The 23,476-nt window shown below is 38.6% G+C and overlaps 1 protein-coding gene across 1 annotated transcript in view; it reads left to right on the forward strand.

Annotated features, from left to right (window-relative positions):
- The window catches only part of SBF2 (SET binding factor 2), a 1,344,181-nt gene that overhangs the window by 77,125 nt on the left and 1,243,580 nt on the right, over nt 1-23,476 (forward strand). The gene's annotated exons all lie outside the window — the stretch shown is intronic.

The raw sequence follows: 23,476 nt of genomic DNA on the forward strand, positions 1-23,476 counted from the left end.
CAGTTGAGAATACATTAAAGAGCTCCCAGTACCCCAAAAACAGATTGGCATATGTAGGTGCGCAGGCCGTACCCATCGCGGTACCCTGCGTCTGTAAATAGTACCTATCGTTAAAGGTGAAGAAATTGTGTGTCAAGATAAACTGCAGTAGTTGGATTACAAAATTATTATGATCATCATTGTCATTTGTATTTGTTGACAAGAAATACTTGATGGCTGCTATTCCATCTGTGTGTCTGATATTAGTGTAGAGTGATTCTACATCTGCAGTTACAAGCCACATGTCATCAGAGAGCTGAATATTTTGTAATATTTGCAATACCTCCATGGTATCACGGACATATGAAGGTAATGTGTTTAAGTACTCTCTTAATCTTTGGTCGACATATCTGCTGGCCTTTTCTGTTAGATTTTCATTCCCAGAAATGATAGGTCTGCCAGGGGGTATTTGGGAGTTCTTGTGCACCTTTGGTAAGAAATATAACGTAGCGACTTTGGGGTGGTCTACAGTTAAATACTTTTTCTCAGTATTGGTAATAATATTGTCTGTCCAGGCTTGTTTGACTAAGTTGTTATATTGTGTCAGATATGAGCTTTGAGGATTAAAGATCAATTGTTTATAGCAGGTAGAATTGGATAGCTGTCTGGAGGCTTCGTCTATATACATTTTGGATGGCCACAATACCACATTCCCACCCTTGTCAGACGGCTTTATAGTTATGTCTTTCCAAGATTCAATCTCATTCAGAGCTTTGAATTCTGATGTTGTCAAATTGTGATTCTTTCGAGTAACAGGCAATTGCTCAATTTGATTACAGACCATTTTACAGAATACCTGAATTTCAGGTGAATTTGACATAGAGGGAACATATTTGGATTTAGGTTTCAGTGTGGATTTCCATGTACTGGAATCAGGTGGGGTAACATCATTGGTATCAGTCATATTCCCGTCACTGAGTTGTTCTAATAGATCAACTGTACTTAGATCTTCTGCATCTAATATATTGGGATTATAGGCATATATTTTTTTCAGCATCAACTTGCGTGAAAATAAATGTATGTCTTTTATTAATTCAAATTTATTGAGAGAATTAACAGGACAAAAAGATAATCCCTTAGATAATACATCTATATGATCTTGGTTCAGTGTGTGATCTGACAGATTAATGACCCTTAGTTTGTCATCCTGATTTTGGAGAAGGGACTTAGTTCCCTCCTCCTGGTAGATTGACGTGTTGGACCAGTAAATTTCCTTTTGTTCCCCCGTGAATTGGGTATTGTGTGATTGGTCTGCAATGTTGGAGGAGTTGGATTGTGTGGAGTCTGAACTAAAAAAGAAGAGGAGGATGTGTTTAGTGACTGTGCTGCACTATGTGTCTTAGGTCTGGTGGATTGGGAAGCATTATCACTGTTATTGCTTCTCTGATTGGTGTGTTGGTTAGAATTACCTATCTCTGTATCATTGTCAGAGATATCAGATTCACTATCAGCACTGCTGTCAGATTGTTGTATTATATATCTGTTGGATCTATGTCTAGATGTATGGTTACTGCGCCAACGGTATATTCTCTGATTTTGAAAGTCCTCTATATCTCTTTGGAGTTTCTGTTTTTTGTTCGCTACTACTTCCATTTCTAATTTGTCTAGCTCATGTTGGTATTTATCATATTTTGCTTTGTAATCAAATTTTTCATCAAACTTTGACAACTGGATGTTATATTCCTCTATTTCGGTGTCCAGTTTCGTGAGCTCTAATTTGTCGTGTTTTATTAGAATTTGGATTAATTTAAGCGAACACTCAGTTAATGCAGTTTCCCATTGTTTTACTAGATCCTCATTATTTAAAGTGAATGCAGGGAACACTTTCATTCTTAGACCCCTGGGTATTAGGTTTTTTTCGGCATACTTTTCGAAAAAGTGCCAGTTCCACCACCTTTTCGACTGCTTATGTAAAGTCTGATGTAGTTTGCACAGTACATTATTTAACTCTTCTTCATTAATTTGTATGTTATCACTATTAGTTGTATTAAACAGTGAATTTAATTCCTGTAACCTTTTTTGTTGGCGATTAGCTATATCGCCTTGAATATTCATAATTAAATGTAGAAAAGAAAAAAAAACCCTAGAAAAAGGCTAAACCCAGAATAAGAATCTGGGTATATTCTCCTTGTTTAGAACAGTTTAGAGTGAGAGGGTGGGGGTAGGGCAAAGTATAGTATAACAAGAGATTCAGTGGTTAAGGGCAGGTGGCCCAATTTGAGTTTTATAGTCTCCTAACCACAGAGATCTCCTGCCACAGATTTAAAGTTAAGGACAGAACACAACTAATAAATAATTGTAAATAGGCTTACAAGTAGAGGTAGGTAACTTAAATCTGTGAAGGAAATATCCACTATTGCCCTAACTGAATCAAAGCTAAGTAATTTTATTTTAGAAAAAAATGTTCCATCATTCACACACTAAAGTTTATTAAATCAATCGGATTGTAAGGGCTTAGCTTACTACTATAATCCTTTGCTGCTTGATACCAGTGATACTGATTTTAGATTAAAATTTAAAAATCTTAGTTCAACTTAGGTGTAGTGTTTTTAATCTTTAGCTTCTGCTAAGTGTATGTGTGGTTAAACTTTGATTTAATAAACTTTAGTGTGTGAATGATGGAACATTTTTTTCTAAAATAAAATTACTTAGCTTTGATTCAGTTAGGGCAATAGTGGATATTTCCTTCACAGATTTAAGTTACCTACCTCTACTTGTAAGCCTATTTACAATTATTTATTAGTTGTACTCTTATATATATATATACCATTACCTCTGCTGATTTTCGTTTCAGTACTGGTTTGGCTTTCTACAACATGTAGACGAGTGTCCTGGGGTAAGTAAGTCTTATTTTCTGTGACACTCTAAGCTATGGTTGGGCGCTTTTTTTATAAAGTTCTAAATATATGTATTCAAACATTTATTTGCCTTGACTCAGGATGTTCAACATTCCTTATTTTCAGACAGTTTCATATTTGGGATAATGCATTTGAATCAATCATTTTTTCTTACCTTAAAAAATTTGACTTTTTCCCTGTGGGCTGTTAGGCTCGCGGGGGCTGAAAATGCTTCATTTTATTGCGTCATTCTTGGCGCAGACTTTTTTGGCGCAAAAAATCTTTTCTGTTTCCGGCGTCATACGTGTCGCCGGAAGTTGCGTCATTTTTTTACGTTCTTTTGCGCCAAAAATGTCGGCGTTCCGGATGTGGCGTCATTTTTGGCGCCAAATAATGTGGGCGTCTTATTTGCCGCTAAAAAAATATGGGCGTCGCTTTTGTCTCCACATTATTTAAGTCTCATTTTTCATTGCTTCTGGTTGCTAGAAGCTTGTTCTTTGGCATTTTTTCCCATTCCTGAAACTGTCATTTAAGGAATTTGATCAATTTTGCTTTATATGTTGTTTTTTCTCTTACATATTGCAAGATGTCTCATGTTGCATCTGAGTCAGAAGATACTTCAGGAAAATCGCTGCCTGGTGCTGGAACTACCAAAGCTAAGTGTATCTGCTGTAAACTTTTGGTAGCTGTTCCTCCAGCTGTTGTTTGTATTAAATGTCATGACAAACTTGTTAATGCAGAAAATATTTCCTTTAGTAAAATACCATTACCTGTTGCAGTTCCATCAACATCTAATGTTCAGAGTGTTCCTGATAACATAAGAGATTTTGTTGCTGAATCTATTAAGAAGGCTATGTCTGTTATTCCTCCTTCTAGTAAACATAAAAAGTCTTTTAAAACTTCTCTTTATCCAGATGAATTTTTAAATGAACATCATCATTCTGATTCTAATGATTCTTCTGGTTCAGAGGATTCTGTTTCAGAGGTTGATGCTGATAAATCTTCATATTTATTTAAAATGGAATTTATTCGTTCTTTACTTAAAGAAGTCCTAATTGCATTAGAAATTGAGGGTTCTGGTCCTCTTGATACTAAATCTAAACGTTTAGACGAGGTCTTTAAATCTCCTGTAGTTATTCCAGAAGTTTTTCCTGTTCCTGGTGCTATTTCTGAAGTAATTTCCAGGGAATGGAATAAATTGGGTCATTCATTTACTCCTTCTAAACGTTTTAAGCAATTATATCCTGTGCCGTCTGACACATTAGAGTTTTGGGACAAAATCCCTAAAGTTGATGGGGCTATCTCTACCCTTGCTAAACGTACTACTATTCCTACGGCAGATGGTACTTCCTTTTAGGATCCTTTAGATAGGAAAATTGAATCCTTTCTAAGAAAAGCTTATTTGTGTTCAGGTAATCTTCTTAGACCTGCTATATCTTTGGCGGATGTTGCTGCAGCTTCAACTTTTTGGTTGGAAACTTTAGCGCAACAAGTAACAGATCATGATTCTCATAACATTATTATTCTTCTTCAACATGCTAATAATTTTATCTGTGATGCCATTTTTGATATTATCAGAGTTGATGTCAGGTTTATGTCTCTAGCTATTTTAGCTAGAAGAGCTTTATGGCTTAAGACTTGGAATGCTGATATGTCTTCTAAATCGACTCTACTCTCCCTTTCTTTCCAGGGTAATAAATTATTTGGTTCTCAGTTGGATTCTATTATCTCAACTGTTACTGGTGGGAAAGGAACTTTTTTACCACAGGATAAAAAATCGAAGGGTAAAAACAGGGCTAATAATCGTTTTCGTTCCTTTCGTTTCAACAAAGAACAAAAGCCTGATCCTTCATCCTCAGGAGCAGTTTCAGTTTGGAAACCATCTCCAGTCTGGAATAAATCCAAGCCTTCTAGAAAAGCAAAGCCAGCTCCTAAGTCCACATGAAGGTGCGGCCCTCATTCCAGCTCAGCTGGTAGGGGGCAGATTACGCATTTTCAAAGAAATTTGGATCAATTCTGTTCACAATCTTTGGATTCAGAACATTATTTCAGAAGGGTACAGAATTGGTTTCAAGATAAGACCTCCTGCAAAGAGATTCTTTCTTTCCCGTGTCCCAGTAAACCCAGCGAAAGCTCTAGCATTTCTGAAATGTGTTTTAGATCTAGAGTTGGCTGGAGTAATTATGCCAGTTCCAGTTCTGGAACAGGGGCTGGGGTTTTATTCGAATCTCTTCATTGTACCAAAGAAGGAGAATTCCTTCAGACCAGTTCTGGATCTAAAAATATTGAATCGTTATGTAAGGATACCAACATTCAAAATGGTAACTGTAAGGACTATCCTGCCTTTTGTTCAGCAAGGGCATTATATGTCTACAATAGATTTACAGGATGCATATCTGCATATTCCGATTCATCCAGCTCACTATCAGTTTCTGAGATTCTCTTTCCTAGACAAGCATTACCAGTTTGTGGCTCTGCCGTTTGGCCTAGCAACAGCTCCAAGAATTTTTACAAAGGTTCTCGGTGCCCTGCTGTCTGTAATCAGAGAACAGGGTATTGTGGTATTTCCTTATTTGGACGATATCTTGGTACTTGCTCAGTCTTTACATTTAGCAGAATCTCATACGAATCGACTTGTGTTGTTTCTTCAAGATCATGGTTGGAGGATCAATTTACCAAAAAGTTCTTTGATTCCTCAGACAAGGGTAACCTTTTTGGGTTTCCAGATAGATTCAGTGTCCATGACTCTGTCTTTGACAGACAAGAGACGTCTAAAATTGATTTCAGCTTGTCGAAACCTTCAGTCACAATCATTCCCTTCGGTAGCCTTATGCATGGAAATTCTAGGTCTTATGACTGCTGCATCGGACGCGATCCCCTTTGCTCGTTTTCACATGCGACCTCTTCAGCTCTGTATGCTGAACCAATGGTGCAGGGATTACACAAAGATATCTCAATTAATATCTTTAAAACCGATTGTACGACACTCTCTGACGTGGTGGACAGATCACCATCGTTTAGTTCAGGGGGCTTCTTTTGTTCTTACGACCTGGACTGTAATTTCAACAGATGCAAGTCTTACAGGTTGGGGAGCTGTGTGGGGGTCTCTGACAGCACAAGGGGTTTGGGAGTCTCAGGAGGTGAGATTACCGATCAATATTTTGGAACTCCGTGCAATTTTCAGAGCTCTTCAGTCTTGGCCTCTTCTGAAGAGAGAATCGTTCATTTGTTTTCAGACAGACAATGTCACAACTGTGGCATACATCAATCATCAAGGAGGGACTCACAGTCCTCTGGCTATGAAAGAAGTATCTCGAATTCTGGTTTGGGCGGAATCCAGCTCCTGTCTAATCTCTGCGGTTCATATTCCAGGAATAGACAATTGGGAAGCGGATTATCTCAGTCGCCAAACGTTGCATCCGGGTGAATGGTCTCTTCACCCAGAGGTATTTCTTCAGATTGTTCAAATGTGGGAACTTCCAGAAATAAATCTGATGGCTTCTCATCTAAACAAGAAACTTCCCAGGTATCTGTCCAGATCCCGGGATCCTCAGGCGGAGGCAGTGGATGCATTATCACTTCCTTGGAAGTATCATCTTGCCTATATCTTTCCGCCTCTAGTTTTTCTTCCAAGAGTAATCTCCAAGATTCTGAAGGAATGCTCGTTTGTTCTGCTGGTAGCTCCGGCATGGCCTCACAGGTTTTGGTATGCGGATCTTGTCCGGATGGCCTCTTGCCAATCGTGGACTCTTCCGTTAAGACCAGACCTTCTGTCGCAAGGTCCTTTTTTCCATCAGGATCTCAAATCCTTAAATTTAAAGGTATGGAGATTGAACGCTTGATTCTTGGTCAAAGAGGTTTCTCTGACTCTGTGATTAATACTATGTTACAGGCTCGTAAATCTGTATCTAGAGAGATATATTATAGAGTCTGGAAGACTTATATTTCTTGGTGTCTTTCTCATAATTTTTCCTGGCATTCTTTTAGAATTCCGAGAATTTTACAGTTTCTTCAGGATGGTTTGGATAAAAGTTTGTCCGCAAATTCCTTGAAAGGTCAAATCTCTGCTCTTTCTGTTCTTTTTCACAGAAAGATTGCTAATCTTCCTGATATTCATTGTTTTGTACAAGCCTTGGTTCGTATAAAACCTGTCACTAAGTCAATTTCTCCTCCTTGGAGTTTGAATTTGGTTCTGGGGGCTCTTCAAGCTCCTCCGTTTGAACCTATGCATTCATTGGACATTAAATTACTTTCTTGGAAAGTTTTGTTCCTTTTGGTCATCTCTTCTGCCAGAAGAGTCTCTGAATTGTCTGCTCTTTCTTGTGAGTCTCCTTTTCTGATTTTTCATCAGGATAAGGCAGTGTTGCAAACTTCTTTTGAATTTTTACCTAAGGTTGTGAATTCCAACAACATCAGTAGAGAAATTGTAGTTCCTTCATTATGCCCTAATCCTAAGAATTCTAAGGAGAAATCATTGCATTCTTTGGATGTTGTTAGAGCTTTGAAATATTATGTTGAAGCTACTAAGACTTTCCGAAAGACTTCTAGTCTATTTGTCATCTTTTCCGGTTCTAGAAAAGGCCAGAAAGCTTCTGCCATTTCTTTGGCATCTTGGTTGAAATCTTTAATTCATCATGCCTATGTTGAGTCGGGTAAAACTCCGCCTCAAAGGATTACAGCTCATTCTACTAGGTCAGTTTCTACTTCCTGGGCGTTTAGGAATGAAGCTTCGGTTGATCAGATTTGCAAAGCAGCAACTTGGTCTTCTTTGCATACTTTTACTAAATTCTACCATTTTGATGTGTTTTCTTCTTCTGAAGCAGTTTTTGGTAGAAAAGTACTTCAGGCAGCTGTTTCAGTTTGAATCTTCTGCTTATGTTTTCATTTAAACTTTATTTTGGGTGTGGATTATTTTCAGCAGGAATTGGCTGTCTTTATTTTATCCCTCCCTCTCTAGTGACTCTTGCGTGGAAAGATCCACATCTTGGGTAGTCATTATCCCATACGTCACTAGCTCATGGACTCTTGCTAATTACATGAAAGAAAACATAATTTATGTAAGAACTTACCTGATAAATTCATTTCTTTCATATTAGCAAGAGTCCATGAGGCCCACCCTTTTTTGTAGTGGTTATGATTTTTTTTGTATAAAGCACAATTATTCCAATTCCTTATTTTTTATGCTTTCACACTTTTTTCTTATCACCCCACTTCTTGGCTATTCGTTAAACTGATTTGTGGGTGTGGTGAGGGGTGTATTTATAGGCATTTTGAGGTTTGGGAAACTTTGCCCCTCCTGGTAGGAATGTATATCCCATACGTCACTAGCTCATGGACTCTTGCTAATATGAAAGAAATGAATTTATCAGGTAAGTTCTTACATAAATTATGTTTTTCCTGCAGCATTAAACTCCCGTATCTTCAACGCCTGGGCTCAACAGGGCCTTATATATATAGACCAGCTAAGAGAAAGGGGCTACTGAATACGCGATTTCAAAAAAAGATTTTTTCCCCTACTTTCAAGTTCGCCATTTCTTAAAGGAATTCCCATCTGATCCTTCAGATGATTGTTCATGGAATATCCTCCAGATGCCTATTAACCTCTTTAAATTAGGGAAATATAATGTAACCTCGTTATATAAATTAATTATGACAGAATTTGGGAAGGAAAACTTGGAGCACATTGCTAAAAATTGGCAGGTATCATCAGAAATTATATATAAACGTTTCACATTTGCTGACACAGCAACATTATCCACCTCATGGCGTGAGTCTCATACTAAATTAATAAACAGAGCATATATTACTCCTAGTAAGAAAGCGAAATGGGACCACTCTGAGGCTTTATGTCATAAATGTAAAGCCCGTAATGCTGACCTGAGCCATTGTTTTTGGAGCTGTCCCAAAATTAAGAAGTTTTGGTATAAGACTAACGATTGGCTAAATAGAATCAACCATATACACTTTCAATTTAAGCTGGAACATATAATGTTCTTTATAGATGGACATAAAATTGGTACACATAAACATATATGTCAATTAAACTCGGCAATAATGGTCGGTAGATTACTCATATTAAAATATTGGAAATCTAGTAAAGCCCCAACCTTAACAGAATTTATTCAAAAACTGAAAAATGTACTGATTATGGAGCAAATGGACACATCAATAAACTCAGAAACACAAGTCAATCGTTTTATATTAAAATGGTGGAACGTAATTACCAGCTTTCCGAAGGAAATACAATTACAACTGATTTCCCCCATTCGGGGGTCAGTGTCTATGGAGCTAACTATTGTTAATAAACAACTCTTAGATGACAGAGCCTAGGTTTGATCAATATGAAATGCAGAGTACGGACGATGCAGAGTTGGGCCGGGTGGGGAGACGCGGGCGGGGGCGAGAGAGAGTGAATTTCTGTCCCTTTTTTCCTTTTTTTTTTTTTTTCTCTCTCTCTCTCTCTTTTCTTTTCTCATGCCCAGATTGTGGCATGTCTTCTCTTTTTATTATTTTATATGTTTTGTTTTAAGATAATAAGGTCCTATTGAATAAATTACAGTGGTGAAAGATTATGAATAAGTAACCAAAATATGTTTCTTGGTTGAATTTCATATTATCGGTAATTTTAGGAATTTTCATATAAAACAATAGATTCAGTGATAGAATATTTCCATATGATGAACAATATGACATGATTAGTAAAATATAAGCAAGTTATGTTTTATGCTATATTACTATTAAAACGTAAATGTCTTTGCTGGTAATGCTCATGATGGAGGGGATTGTCCTCTAGTCTGAGCTCTTCTGACCAATGTTCTGGATAATAACCGTCCATATGGACTTTGTTTTTGAAAGGTGGGACTAATAACCTTGACCCGAGTGGATTTGATCTGATGTTATCCCAGATATTTTCGGTTACTGTGTTTTATGTTATGTATCCACCCTTTTGTACTGATATACAGTATGATATGATTTTCTTTCTGTGTTTGTTCAATAACTTCCAATAAAGAAATATAATAAAAAAAAAACATTCGGCTGTTTCTACTGGTGTTATATGCTGCTTAGACAAGCATACTAGGCCGTGCACAAGAAACCTGCATTACAACATGGCAGCGCACGGTTGTACAGTCGTCATTGTTTCCATGTATTACAAGTTAAATGCAGAAATGATTAAATTAATTTATGCATCAGAAGGTACTTTAGTGATGAAAGTGCACTTATTGGGCTAATGTTATGTTAGGAACGATGTCATTTGATACCTGCATGGGGCTGTTCTTCAGATTAAAAAAATGTATCTATAGGTTTAATTTTACTTTTTAAACGTTGACCTCTCTTGTAAGTCCTATATAGAGACAGAAGTTATCTTCTGGTTGTAGATCCCCATCGAAAACTAGTTCCTGTTGAGCTGTTTCCTGTGAGCTGTTAACATTTTTTTTTTATGGTTCTGAAGTGCCCTCTGCGTAAAGGAACCTGAAACTAATTGTAACATAAATGGTTTGTGTAAAAACATTCTTTCATTATTACTTTGCTTTCTTTTGCTGTAATTTTTCTCTGAAAGTTGCTGGTTCGCAATTCTAAGAATTCTGTACATTGCAGTCTAAACTTGCCACATATCTGTCTCTAACTGGCCTCAACAGAGGTGATAAGATACAGCAAAACAATGCAAGTTTTGCTAAGTAAAGGACAATAAGTTTTTCCTGTTCAAGTAACCAGTCCAGATTCGCTTTTCCAAATATGAAAAATTGAAAAATGATTGCAGCAAACATGGTAATATATGAACAAGATGCTCACACTGTAAAATGTATAAGGTGATTTATATTGATTTTACTTTATAAAAAAGTAGCATGATATTAAATAGATATTCCTTATGTGCATTTTATAATTTTATGTTTAATGTACATGTAAAAATATACAGGGACTTCTATAGAATGTACTTTTGGAATTCTTTACTGACTATCATTCCTGCTTGTAAGGAGACACATGTATGTCAAGGTTATGCAGGGGAGCTGCACCTTTTCTGGTTTCCCTTTAGGCTGCAAGGACTGACGAAAACCTCCTAAGTCCGTGTTACTCTGGTACAAATGTGACGATCTGTCTTGCTATGTATACTTCTGCTCTGTTAGGCACGTGCTATTCACTTTAGCACAGTCATCCTTACTTCATTAAATGACCTTTTTTATTTTCTTCTTCTTTTTTTTATTTTTAACTGTCTGATAACCAGGACTGTTTGCAAGTATTCTTAAGGAATTCAAAGAATTATACCTGACATTAGCGTTTAAAGGGACATTCCAGTTCATACTATTATAGACTTGTATAGCATGTTTGCATCTCTGGACATAAATAAATAAATAAAAAAATAATATATATATATATATATATATATATATATATATATATATATATATATATATATATATATATATATATATATATACACACACACACACACTATCCCACAAAAGTGAGTAAACCCCTCACATTTTTGTAAATATTTTATTATATCTTTTCATGTGACAAAACTAAAGAAATGACACTTTACTACAATGTAAAGTAGTGAGTGTACAGCCTGTATAATAGTGTAAATGTGCTGTCCCCTCAAAATAACTCAATACACAGCCATGAATGTCTAAACCGTTGGCAACAAAAGTGAGTACACCCCTATGTGGAAATGTCCAAATTGGGCCCAAAGTGTCAATATTTTGAGTGGCCACCATTTTTTCCCAGCACTGCCTTAACCCTCTTGGGCATGGAGTTCACCAGAACTTCACAAGTTGCCAATGGAGTCCTCTTCCACTCCTCCATGATGACATTGCAGAGCTGGTGGATGTTAGAGAACGTGCGCTCCCCCACCTTCCCTTTGAGGATGCCCCACAGATGCTCAATGGGGTTAAGGTCTGGAGACATGGTTGGCCAGTCCATCACCTTTACCCTCAGCTTCTTTGGCAAGGCAGTGGTCATCTTAGAGGTGTGTTTGGAGTCGTTATCATGTTGGAATACTTCCCTGCAGCCCAATCTCCGAAGGGAGGGGATCATGCTCTGCTTCAGTATGTCACAGTACATGTTGGCATTCATGGTTCCCTCAATGAACTGTAGCTCGCCAGTGCCGGCAGCACTCCTGCAGGCCCAGACCATGACACTCCCACCACCATGCTTGACTGTAGGCAAGACACGCTTGTCTTTGTGCTCCACACCTGGTTGCCGCCACACACGCTTGACACCATCTGAACCAAATAAGTTTCTTGGTCTCATCGGACCACAGGACATGGTTCCAGTAATCCATGTCCTTACTCTGCTTGTCTTCAGCAAACTGTTTGCAGGCTTTCTTGTGCATCATCTTTAGATGAGGCTTCCTTCTGGGACGACAGCCATGCAGACCAATTTGATGCAGTGTGCGGCGTATGGTCTGAGCACTGACAGGCTGACCCCCCCACCCCATCAACCTCTGCAGCAATGCTTGCAGCACTCATACGTATATTTCCCAAAGACAACCTCTGGATATGATGCTGAGCATGTGCACTCGACTCCTTTGGTCGACTATGGTGAGGCCTGTTCTGAGTGGAACCTGTCCTGTGAAACCGCTGTATGGTCTTGCTCACCTTGCTGCAGCTCAGTTTCAGGGTCTTGGCAATCTTCTTATAGCCTAGGCCATCTTTATGTAGAGCAACAATTCTTTTTTTCAGATCCTCAGAGAGTTCTTTGCCATGAGGTGCCATGTTGAACTTCCAGTAAGCAGTGTGAGAGTGATAACACAAAATTTAACACACCTGCTCCTCATTCACACCTGAGACCTTGTAACGCTGAGTCACATGACACCGGGGAGGGAAAATGTCTAATTGGGCCCAATTTGGACATTTCCACTTAGGGGTGTAATCACTTTTGTTGCCAATGGTTTAGACATCAATGGCTGTGTTGAGTTATTTCTCCAACATTGGTGTGTCCGGTCCACGGCGTCATCCTTACTTGTGGGATATTCTCTTCCCCAACAGGAAATGGCAAAGAGTCCCAGCAAAGCTGGTCACATGATCCCTCCTAGGCTCCGCCCACCCCAGTCATTCTCTTTGCCGTTGCACAGGCAACATCTCCACGGAGATGGTTGAGTTTTTTGGTGTTTAAATGTAGTTTTTATTCTTCTATCAAGTGTTTGTTATTTTAAAATAGTGCTGGTATGTACTATTTACTCTGAAACAGAAAAGGATGAAGATTTCTGTTTGTAAGAGGAAGATGATTTTAGCAGACAGTAACTAAAATCGGTTGCTGTTTCCACATAGGACTGTTGAGATGAAGTAACTTCAGTTGGGGGAAACAGTTAGCAGACTTTTCTGCTTAAGGTATGACTAGACATATTTCTAACAAGACTGTGTAATGCTGGAAGGCTGTCATTTCCCCTCATGGGGACCGGTAAGCCATTTTCTTATTCAAAAACAAACAGAATATAGGGCTTATTATGGGCTAAAAAACTGGTAGACATTTTTATGGGCTAAATCGATTGCTTTATTTGTGCATATTATTCAAATTTAGGCTAACAATTGACATTTATAATCTTGGGGAACGTTTATAAAACGGCAGGCACTGTATTGGACACCTTTTTCAGTCAGGGGGCCTTTCTAGTCATAGACTGAGCCTCATTTTCGCGCCATTAATGCGCATTTGTTTTTTGAGAACAGGGCATGCAGATGCATGTGTGTGGATCTAAGAATCTCTGAAAAAGCTTTTAGAAGGCTTCATTTGGTATCGTATTCCCCTCAGGGCTTGGTTGGGTCTTAGCAAAGACTGTATCTGGGACTGTATAGGGGTTAAATTGAAAAACGGCTCCGGTTCCGTTATTTTAAGGGTTAAAGCTCTGAAATTTGGTGTGCAATACTTTTAAGGCTTTAAGACACTGTGGTGAAAATTTGGTAATTTGAACAATTCCTTCATACTTTTTCACATATTCAGTAATAAAGTGTTTTCTGTTTGAAATTTAAAGTGACAGTAACGGTTTTATTTTAAAACGTTTTTTGTGCATTGTTGACAAGTTTAAGCCTGTTTAACATGTCTATACCTTCAGAAAAGCTATGTTCTATATGTATGAAAGCCAATGTGTCTCCCCATTTAAATTTATGTGATAATTGTGCCATAGCGTCCAAACAAAGAAAGGACAGTACTGCCACAAATAATGTTATTGCCCAAGATGATTCCTCAAATGAGGGGAGTAAACATGATACTACATCATCTCCTACTGTGTCTACACCAGTTTTGCCCATGCAGGAGGCCCCTAGTACATCTAGTGCGCCAATACTTATTACCATGCAACAATTAACGGCTGTAATGGATAACTCCATAGCAAATCTTTTATCCAAAATGCCTACTTATCAGAGAAAGCGCGATTGCTCTGTTTTAAACACTGAAGAGCAAGAGGACGCTGATGATAATTGTTCTGTCATACCCTCACACCAATCTGAAGGGGCCATGAGGGAGGTTTTGTCTGAGGGAGAAATTTCAGATTCAGGAAAAATTTCTCATCAAGCTGAACCTGATGTTGTGACATTTAAATTTAAATTTAGAACATCTCCGCGCACTGCTTAAGGAGGTGTTATCTATTCTGGATGATTGTGACAATTTGGTCATTCCAGAGAAATTATGCAAGATGGACAGGTTCCTAGAGGTTCCGGTGTCCCCCGACGCTTTTCCTATACCCAAGCGGGTGGCGGACATAGTAAATAAAGAGTGGGAAAAGCCCGGCATACCTTTTGTTCCTCCCCCTATATTTAAGAAATTATTTCCTATGGTCGACCCCAGAAAGGACTTATGGCAGACAGTCCCCAAGGTCGAGGGGGCAGTTTCTACTCTAAACAAACGCACTACTATTCCTATCGAAGATAGTTGTGCTTTCAAAGATCCTATGGATAAAAAATTAGAAGGTTTGCTTAAAAAGATTTTTGTACAGCAAGGCTACCTTCTACAACCAATTTCATGCATTGTTCTTGTCACTACGGCAGCGTGGTTCTGGTTCGAGGAACTAGAAAAGTCGCTCAGTAGAGAAACTCCATATGAGGAGGTTATGGTCAGAGTTCACGCACTTAAATTGGCTAACTCTTTTATTTTAGATGCCGCTTTGCAATTAGCAAAATTAGCGGCGAAAAATTCAGGGTTTGCTATTGTGGCGCGCAGAGCGCTTTGGCTAAAGTCTTGGTCAGCGGATGTGTCATCCAAGACAAAATTACTTAACATTCCTTTCAAAGGTAAAACTTTATTTGGACCTGATTTGAAAGAGATTATTTCAGACATCACTGGGGGAAAGGGCCACGCCCTTCCACAGGATAGGTCTTTTAAGGCTAAAAATAAGCCTAATTTTCGTCCCTTTCGCAGAAATGGACCAGCCTCTAATTCTACATCCTCTAAGCAAGAGGGTAATGCCTCACAACCCAAACCAGCCTGGAAACCAATGCAAGGCTGGAACAAAGGTAAGCAGGCCAAGAAGCCTGCCACTGCTAACAAGACAGCATGAAGGAGTAGCCCCCGATCCGGGACCGGATCTGGTGGGGGGCAGACTCTCTCTCTTTGCTCAGGCTTGGGCAAGAGATGTTCAGGATCCTTGGGCGCTAGAAATAGTTTCTCAAGGTTATCTCCTGGAATTTAAGGAACTACCCCCAAGGGGAAGGTTCCACAAGTTTCACTTATCCTCAAACCAAATAAAGAGACAGGCATTCTTACATTGTGTAGAAGACCTGTTAAAGATGGGAGCGATACACCCAGTTCCAATAAAGAAACAAGGAATGGGATTTTATTCCAATCTGTTCGTAATTCCCAAAAAAGAGGGAACGTTCAGACCAATTTTGGATTTGAAGATCCTAAACAAATTTCTCAGGGTACCATCGTTCAAAATGGAAACTATTCGAACGATTCTACCCACCATCCAGGAAAGTCAATTTATGACTACCGTGGATCTAAAGGATGCGTACCTACATATCCCTATCCACAAGGAACATCATCAGTTCCTAAGGTTCGCTTTTCTGGACAAACATTACCAGTTTGTGGCTCTTCCATTCGGATTAGCCACTGCTCCAAGGATTTTCACAAAGGTGCTAGGGTCCCTTCTAGCGGTTCTAAGACCAAGGGGCATTGCAGTAGTACCTTACTTGGACGACATTCTAATACAAGCGTCGTCCCTGTCAAAGGCAAAGGCTCATACGGACATCGTTCTAGCCTTTCTCACATCTCACGGATGGAAAGTGAACAAAGAAAAGAGTTCTCTGTCCCCGTCAACAAGAGTTCCCTTCTTGGGAACAATAATAGATTCCTTAGAAATGAGGATTTTTCTGACAGAGGTCAGAAAATCAAAACTTCTAAGCTCTTGTCAAGTGCTTCATTCTGTTCCTCGTCCTTCCATAGCGCAGTGCATGGAAGTAATAGGATTGATGGTTGCAACAATGGACATAGTTCCTTTTGCACGAATTCATCTAAGACCATTACAACTGTGCATGCTCAAACAGTGGAATGGGGATTATACAGACTTGTCTCCAATGATTCAAGTAGATCAAAAGACCAGAGATTCACTCCGTTGGTGGCTGACCCTGGACCATCTGTCCCAGGGAATGAGCTTCCGCAGGCCAGAGTGGGTCATTGTCACGACCTACGCCAGTCTAGTGGGCTGGGGTGCGGTCTGGGAATCCCTGAAAGCTCAGGGTCTATGGTCTCGGGAAGAGTCTCTTCTCCCGATAAACATTCTGGAACTGAGAGCGATATTCAATGCTCTCAGAGCTTGGCCTCAACTAGCAAAGGCCAAATTCATAAGGTTCCAATCAGGCAACATGACGACTGTAGCTTATATCAATCATCAAGGGGGAACAAAGAGTTCCCTAGCGATGAAAGAAGTGACCAAAATAATTCAGTGGGCGGAGGACCACTCCTGCCACTTGTCTGCGATCCACATCCCAGGAGTGGAAAATTGGGAAGCGGATTTTCTGAGTCGTCAGACATTTCATCCGGGGGAGTGGGAACTCCATCCGGAAATCTTTGCCCAAATAACTCAATTATGGGGCATTCCAGACATGGATCTGATGGCGTCTCGTCAGAACTTCAAGGTTCCTTGCTACGGGTCCAGATCCAGGGATCCCAAGGCGACTCTAGTAGATGCACTAGTAGCACCTTGGACTTTCAACCTAGCTTACGTATTCCCACCGTTTCCTCTCATTCCCAGGCTGGTAGCCAGGATCAATCAGGAGAGGGCCTCGGTGATCTTGATAGCTCCTGCGTGGCCACGCAGGACTTGGTATGCAGACCTGGTGAATATGTCATCGGCTCCACCATGGAAGCTACCTTTGAGACAGGACCTTCTTGTTCAAGGTCCATTCGAACACCCAAATCTGGTCTCCCTCCAACTGACGGCTTGGAGATTGAACGCTTGATTCTATCAAAGCATGGGTTTTCAGATTCGGTGATAGATACTCTGGTTCAGGCCAGAAAACCTGTAACTAGAAAAATTTACCATAAAATATGGAAAAAATATATCTGTTGGTGTGAATCCAAAGGATACCCATGGAATAAGATAAAAATTCCTAAGATTCTCTCCTTTCTTCTAGAAGGTTTGGAGAAAGGATTATCTGCAAGTTCCCTAAAGGGACAGATCTCTGCTTTATCTGTCTTACTACTCAAAAGACTGGCAGCTGTGCCAGATGTTCAAGCATTTGTTCAGGCTCTGGTTAGGATCAAGCCTGTTTACAGACCTTTGACTCCTCCCTGGAGTCTAAATCTAGTTCTTTCAGTTCTTCAAGGGGTTCCGTTTGAACCCTTACATTCCATAGATATTAAGTTACTATCTTGGAAAGTTTTGTTTTTGGTTGCAATTTCTTCTGCTAGAAGAGTTTCAGAGTTATCTGCTCTGCAGTGTTCTCCTCCTTATCTGGTGTTCCATGCAGATAAGGTGGTTTTGCGTACTAAGCCTGGTTTTCTTCCTAAAGTTGTTTCTAACAAAAATATTAACCAGGAGATAGTTGTACCTTCTTTGTGTCCGAATCCAGTTTCAAAGAAGGAACGTTTGTTACACAATTTGGACGTTGTCCGTGCTCTAAAGTTCTATTTAGAGGCTACTAAAGATTTCAGACAAACATCTTCCTTGTTTGTTGTTTATTCTGGTAAAAGGAGAGGTCAAAAAGCGACTTCTACCTCTCTTTCCTTTTGGCTTAAAAGCATCATCCGATTGGCTTATGAGAATTCCGGACGGCAGCCTCCTGAAAGAATCACAGCTCACTCCACTAGGGCTGTGGCTTCCACATGGGCCTTCAAGAACGAGGCTTCTGTTGACCAGATATGTAAGGCAGCGACTTGGTCTTCACTGCACACTTTTGCCAAATTTTACAAATTTGATACTTTTGCTTCTTCGGAGGCTATTTTTGGGAGACAGGTTTTGCAAGCTGTGGTTCCTTCCGTTTAGGTGACCTGATTTGCTCCCTCCCTTCATCCGTGTCCTAAAGCTTTGGTATTGGTTCCCACAAGTAAGGATGACGCCGTGGACCGGACACACCAATGTTGGAGAAAACAGAATTTATGCTTACCTGATAAATTACTTTCTCCAACGGTGTGTCCGGTCCACGGCCCGCCCTGTTTTTTTAATCAGGTCTGATGAATTATTTTCTCTAACTACAGTCACCACGGTATCATATGGTTTCTCCTATATATATTTCCTCCTGTCCGTCGGTCGAATGACTGGGGTGGGCGGAGCCTAGGAGGGATCATGTGACCAGCTTTGCTGGGACTCTTTGCCATTTCCTGTTGGGGAAGAGAATATCCCACAAGTAAGGATGACGCCATGGACCGGACACACCGTTGGAGAAAGTAATTTATCAGGTAAGCATAAATTCTGTTTTTGAGGAGACAGCAAATTTACACTGTTATACAGGCTGTATACTCACTACTTTACATTGTAACAAAGTGTAACTTCTTCAGTGTTGTCACATGAAAAGATATTATAAAATATTTACAAAAATGTGAGGGGTGTATATAGATATATATACACAGTTGTGGTTATAAGTTTACATACCCTGGCAGAATTTATGATTTCTTGGCCATTTTTCAGAGAATATGAATGATAACACAAAAACTTTTCTTTCACTCATGGTTAGTGTTTGGCTGAAGCCATTTATTTTCAATCAACTGTGTTTACTCTTTTTAAATCATAATGACAACAAACTACCCAAATGACCCTGATCAAAAGTTTACATACCCTGGTGATTTTGGCCATGCTCACAAGTTGACACAAAAGGGTTTGAATGGCTATTAAAAGGTAACCATCCTCACCTGTGATGTGTTTGCTTGTAATTAGTGTGTGTGTATAAAAGGTCAATGAGTTTCTGGACTCCTGACAGACCCTTGCATCTTTCATCCAGTGCTGCTCTGACGTTTCTGGATTCTGAGTCATGGGGAAAGAAAAAGAATTGTCAAAGGATCTGTGGGGAAAAAGGTAGTTGAACTGTATAAAACAGGAATGGGATATAAAAAGATATCCAAGAAATTGAGCATGCAAATCAGCAGTGTTCAAACTCTAATCAAGAGGTGGAAATGAGGCATTCTGTTTGATAACATACTGCATTCATCTTGCCATCAATTCTGACCAAATTTCCTGTTCCTTTGTAGCTCACACATCCCCAAAACATCCGCGATCCACCTCCGTGTTTCACAGTAGGAATGGTGTACCTTTCATCATAGGCCTTGTTGACTCCTCTCCAAATGTAGCGTTTATGGTTGTGGCCAAAAAGCTCAATTTTGGTCTCATCACTCCAAATGAATTTGTGCCAGAAGGTTTGAGGCTTGTCTCTGTGCTGTTTGGCGTATTGTAAGCAGGATACTTTGTGGCATTTGCATAGTAATGGCTTTCTTCTGGCGACTCGACCATGCAGCACATCTTTCTTCAAGTGCCTCCTTATTGTGCTTCTTGAAACAGACACACCACATGTCCTGTATTTCACCTGAAGTTATTTGTGGGTTTGCCTTTGCATCCCGAACAATTTCCCTGGCAGTTGTGGCTGAAATTTTAGTTGGTCTACCTGACTGTGGTTTGGTTTCATCAGAACCCCTCATTTTCCACTTCTTTATTAGCGTTTGAACACTGCTGATTTGCATTCTCAATCCCTTGGATATCTTTTTATATCCCTTTCCTGTTTTATACAGTTCAAGTACCTTTTCCCTCAGATCCTTTGACAATTCTTTTGCTTTCCCCATGACTCAGAATCCAAAATCGTCAGTGCAGCACTGGATGAAAGATGCAAGGGTCTGTCAGGAGTCCAGAAACTCGTTGACCTTTTATACACACACACTAATTACAAGCAAACAGATCACAGGTGAAGATGGTTACCTTTAATAGCCATTCAAACCCCTTTGTGTCAACTTGTGTGCATGTTATCAGGCCAAAATCACCAGGGTATGTAAACTTTTGATCAGGGTCATTTGGGTAGTTTATGTTGTCATTATGATTTAAAAAGATTTAACACAGTTGATTGATAATAAATGGCTTCAACCAAACACTAACCATGAGTGAAAGAAAAGTTTTTGTGTTATCATCCATATTCTCTGAAAAATGGCCAAGAAATCATAAATTCTGCCAGGGTTTGTAAACTTATGAGCACAACTGTATGTGTGTGTGTATGTATGTATGTATGTATATGTATGTATGTATATGTGTGTGTATATATATATATATATATATATATATATATATATATATATATATATATATATATATATATATATATGTATATATATATATATATATATATATATATATAAATCAGGAGACAGCACTCACTGGTCTTGACAATACTGGATTTATTCAGTGATGTTTCGGGGAATACACCCCTTCATCAGACCCTGGGTGTATTCCCCGAAACGTCACTGAATAAATCCAGTATTGTCAAGACCAGTGAGTGCTGTCTCCTGATTTCCATATTCTACACCACATTCTAGCACCCTGGCATTTGGAACTAAAGTGTTTATATATAATATAATCAGATAACCTCTACAGATAACTTCAAAGAACTATATTCTCTTTTGAATGTTTCTCCTCTTAAGGAATGTGGGATAAATGATATTTTTCATGCTTTAAACTAATGATACGTTATGTAAAACTTTATTAAACCCCTAACCTTTTAACCACACTTAGTTTGTCATAGGTACAGAAATTAGCAATAATAATAATAAAAAAAATAAATAAAGAAACTATATCATGATATTTTAACACATTTCCTCTATATTGACCATTTTATTTTATTTTTTAGTCAATACCATTTTTATACTTCTGCATTCATTTGCATGCAAATATAAGATTAAAAGGGACACTAAATAAATCATTGCTTGAAAGTTATAATCAAAGTAAAGATTAGCCTGAGAATAATTTGTACATGTATTTTTTTTTAAAATATTATATTAGTTTAAATTCTAATGTTCATAAAGCAGTGGGCGCCGCCATATTGTAACTTAGATTACTTTTTTGTTTAGGCCAATTAGGAATGATTATAAATGGCTTACTAGAGTGTGCAACCGATGACTGAGTGGAATATAGCTGTCTCTGCACCTCCACGTTTAACATGAATTGAAAAGCCCACAATATTTTGAATCAAATTACAGGAAAGGAGAACAAAATAAATAAATAATGAAAGTATATTGCAAAGTTGTTTTACTTGAAAAACAAAAAAGAAGAAAAGGCACAATCAAATATTATATTTATATATATATATATATATATATATATATATATACATACACACATATACGTTACAGACGTGAAAAATAAAACCACTTTTAATGCAGTAAGTTAAAAATATGCACGTGCTATAAAAATCACAGATGAAGGATGAAAATCAATCACAAAGAAAATAGCTAATACAAATTGGGTCACTATACCCATTGGGTCATGTGAGGCAACTTAAAAGATCCATAAATACAAAACTATTAGGTGTTTGTTAACCCCTGAAGGGCCAAAGGGATTGGCTACTATCTAGCTGCACAACTGCACCAATTATTTCAAAATCACTGGGTGTTCCTGTACTAAGCTTCTAAAGATAAGACAATTATTTCAAACATATAAATACATATTCGTTAGAACAACCAGGCTCTGTATTATATACACCTTAACATCACTAGATCGCACTAAAATGCTGGACAACTCTATCTTAACAACATGCCACTTGTGAATTATTGCACTTCTACTTCTGCCAAGGACTTCCTGCAATCAATTTACTGCGTATCTTAGAAGAAGAAATTGATACGGATCATATAATTATCTTGTGTAAATACATAGAGGGAACATGAGAAGTTCACTTGTAAGCTTTTGCCTCCATTTTGAACGTTTGTTAAGGAATAAAGTATAAATAGATGGGCTTAGTCATTGTTATTAGAAGTTTATGGGAGTTTAAGGTTTATCTTGTGGCAATATCCCCCAACACAAGCATGCAGTAGGTCTTAGCAATACATTCAAATTTACTTTAAAGGGGCATTCTGCAAAAATGACTATCTCTAATTTGTTAATTCATGTCAATTTTGCGTAACTAATCGTAGCTGTGTTTAACCCGTGCAAGGGCTAAACACATATCTAAAGTCTTGCTTGGAAGTCGCAGGCATTGCAGTTCCAGAGTAAGTTACTGCTGGTGAGCACATACTGGCTAAAAATCAATAATGAAAAAGGCATGATTTTCAGCATTGTAGCAAATATTATGATTGGTATATTAAAGGGACACTGAACCCAAATTTTTTCTTTCATGATTCAGATAGAGCATTAAATGTTAAGCAACATTCTAATTTACTCCCATTATTATTTTTTCCTTGTTCTTTAGCTATCTTTATTTTAAAAGCAGGAATGTAAATCTTAGCAGCCAGCCCATTTTAGGTTCAGCACCATGGATAGCGCTTGTTTATTGGAGGATTACATTTACCCACCAATAAGCAAGCACAACCCAGGTTCTCAACCAAAAATGGGCTGGCTCCTATGCATCACATTCCTGCTTTTTAAATAAAGATAGCAAGAGAACGAAGAAACATTGATAATAGGAGTAAATTAGAAAGTTGCCTAAAATTGCATGCTCTATCTAAATCATGAAAGAAAAACATTGAGTTTAGTGCCCCTTTAATATATCGTCATTCAGTTATTTAGAAGACCAGTATAATCATTATAATGGTGAAGACATTTTAGATACCAGTGAATTGTGAACATGATCTTTGTTTGATACATTACTACTATAAGTATATTTTGCTTAGTAAAGCAGTGGGCGCTTTCTTTTGCAAGCCATTTCAGGATAACCAATGAGGAATAGCTTTGTCTTCAAGCAGGCAGCCTCACCTGTGACATGTTACATAATCAGAGAGTGAGATGTGTGTACACATAACGGTGAGCGGTCTCACTAGAGTTAGGTAAAGCTAAATAAATATTGTTTATAATTATTAGACGTGGATTCAGCAGTTTCGTTAGCTGCTGAATGAAGAAGGCGGCAGCTTTCTTATAGTGAAAGCACATGAAGAAATCCGGCTCTGAAAAGATTTGAATGCCGCGTGCTGCCGCTTTCTTTTGCATTCGGTAGCTAACGAAACTGCCAAATGCACGTCTAATATTTATTTGCTTTTTTCTTCACCTTCTC

This window comes from Bombina bombina, chromosome 7 (assembly GCF_027579735.1).
Source record: "Bombina bombina isolate aBomBom1 chromosome 7, aBomBom1.pri, whole genome shotgun sequence".
In the NCBI taxonomy this organism is placed as follows: domain Eukaryota; kingdom Metazoa; phylum Chordata; class Amphibia; order Anura; family Bombinatoridae; genus Bombina; species Bombina bombina.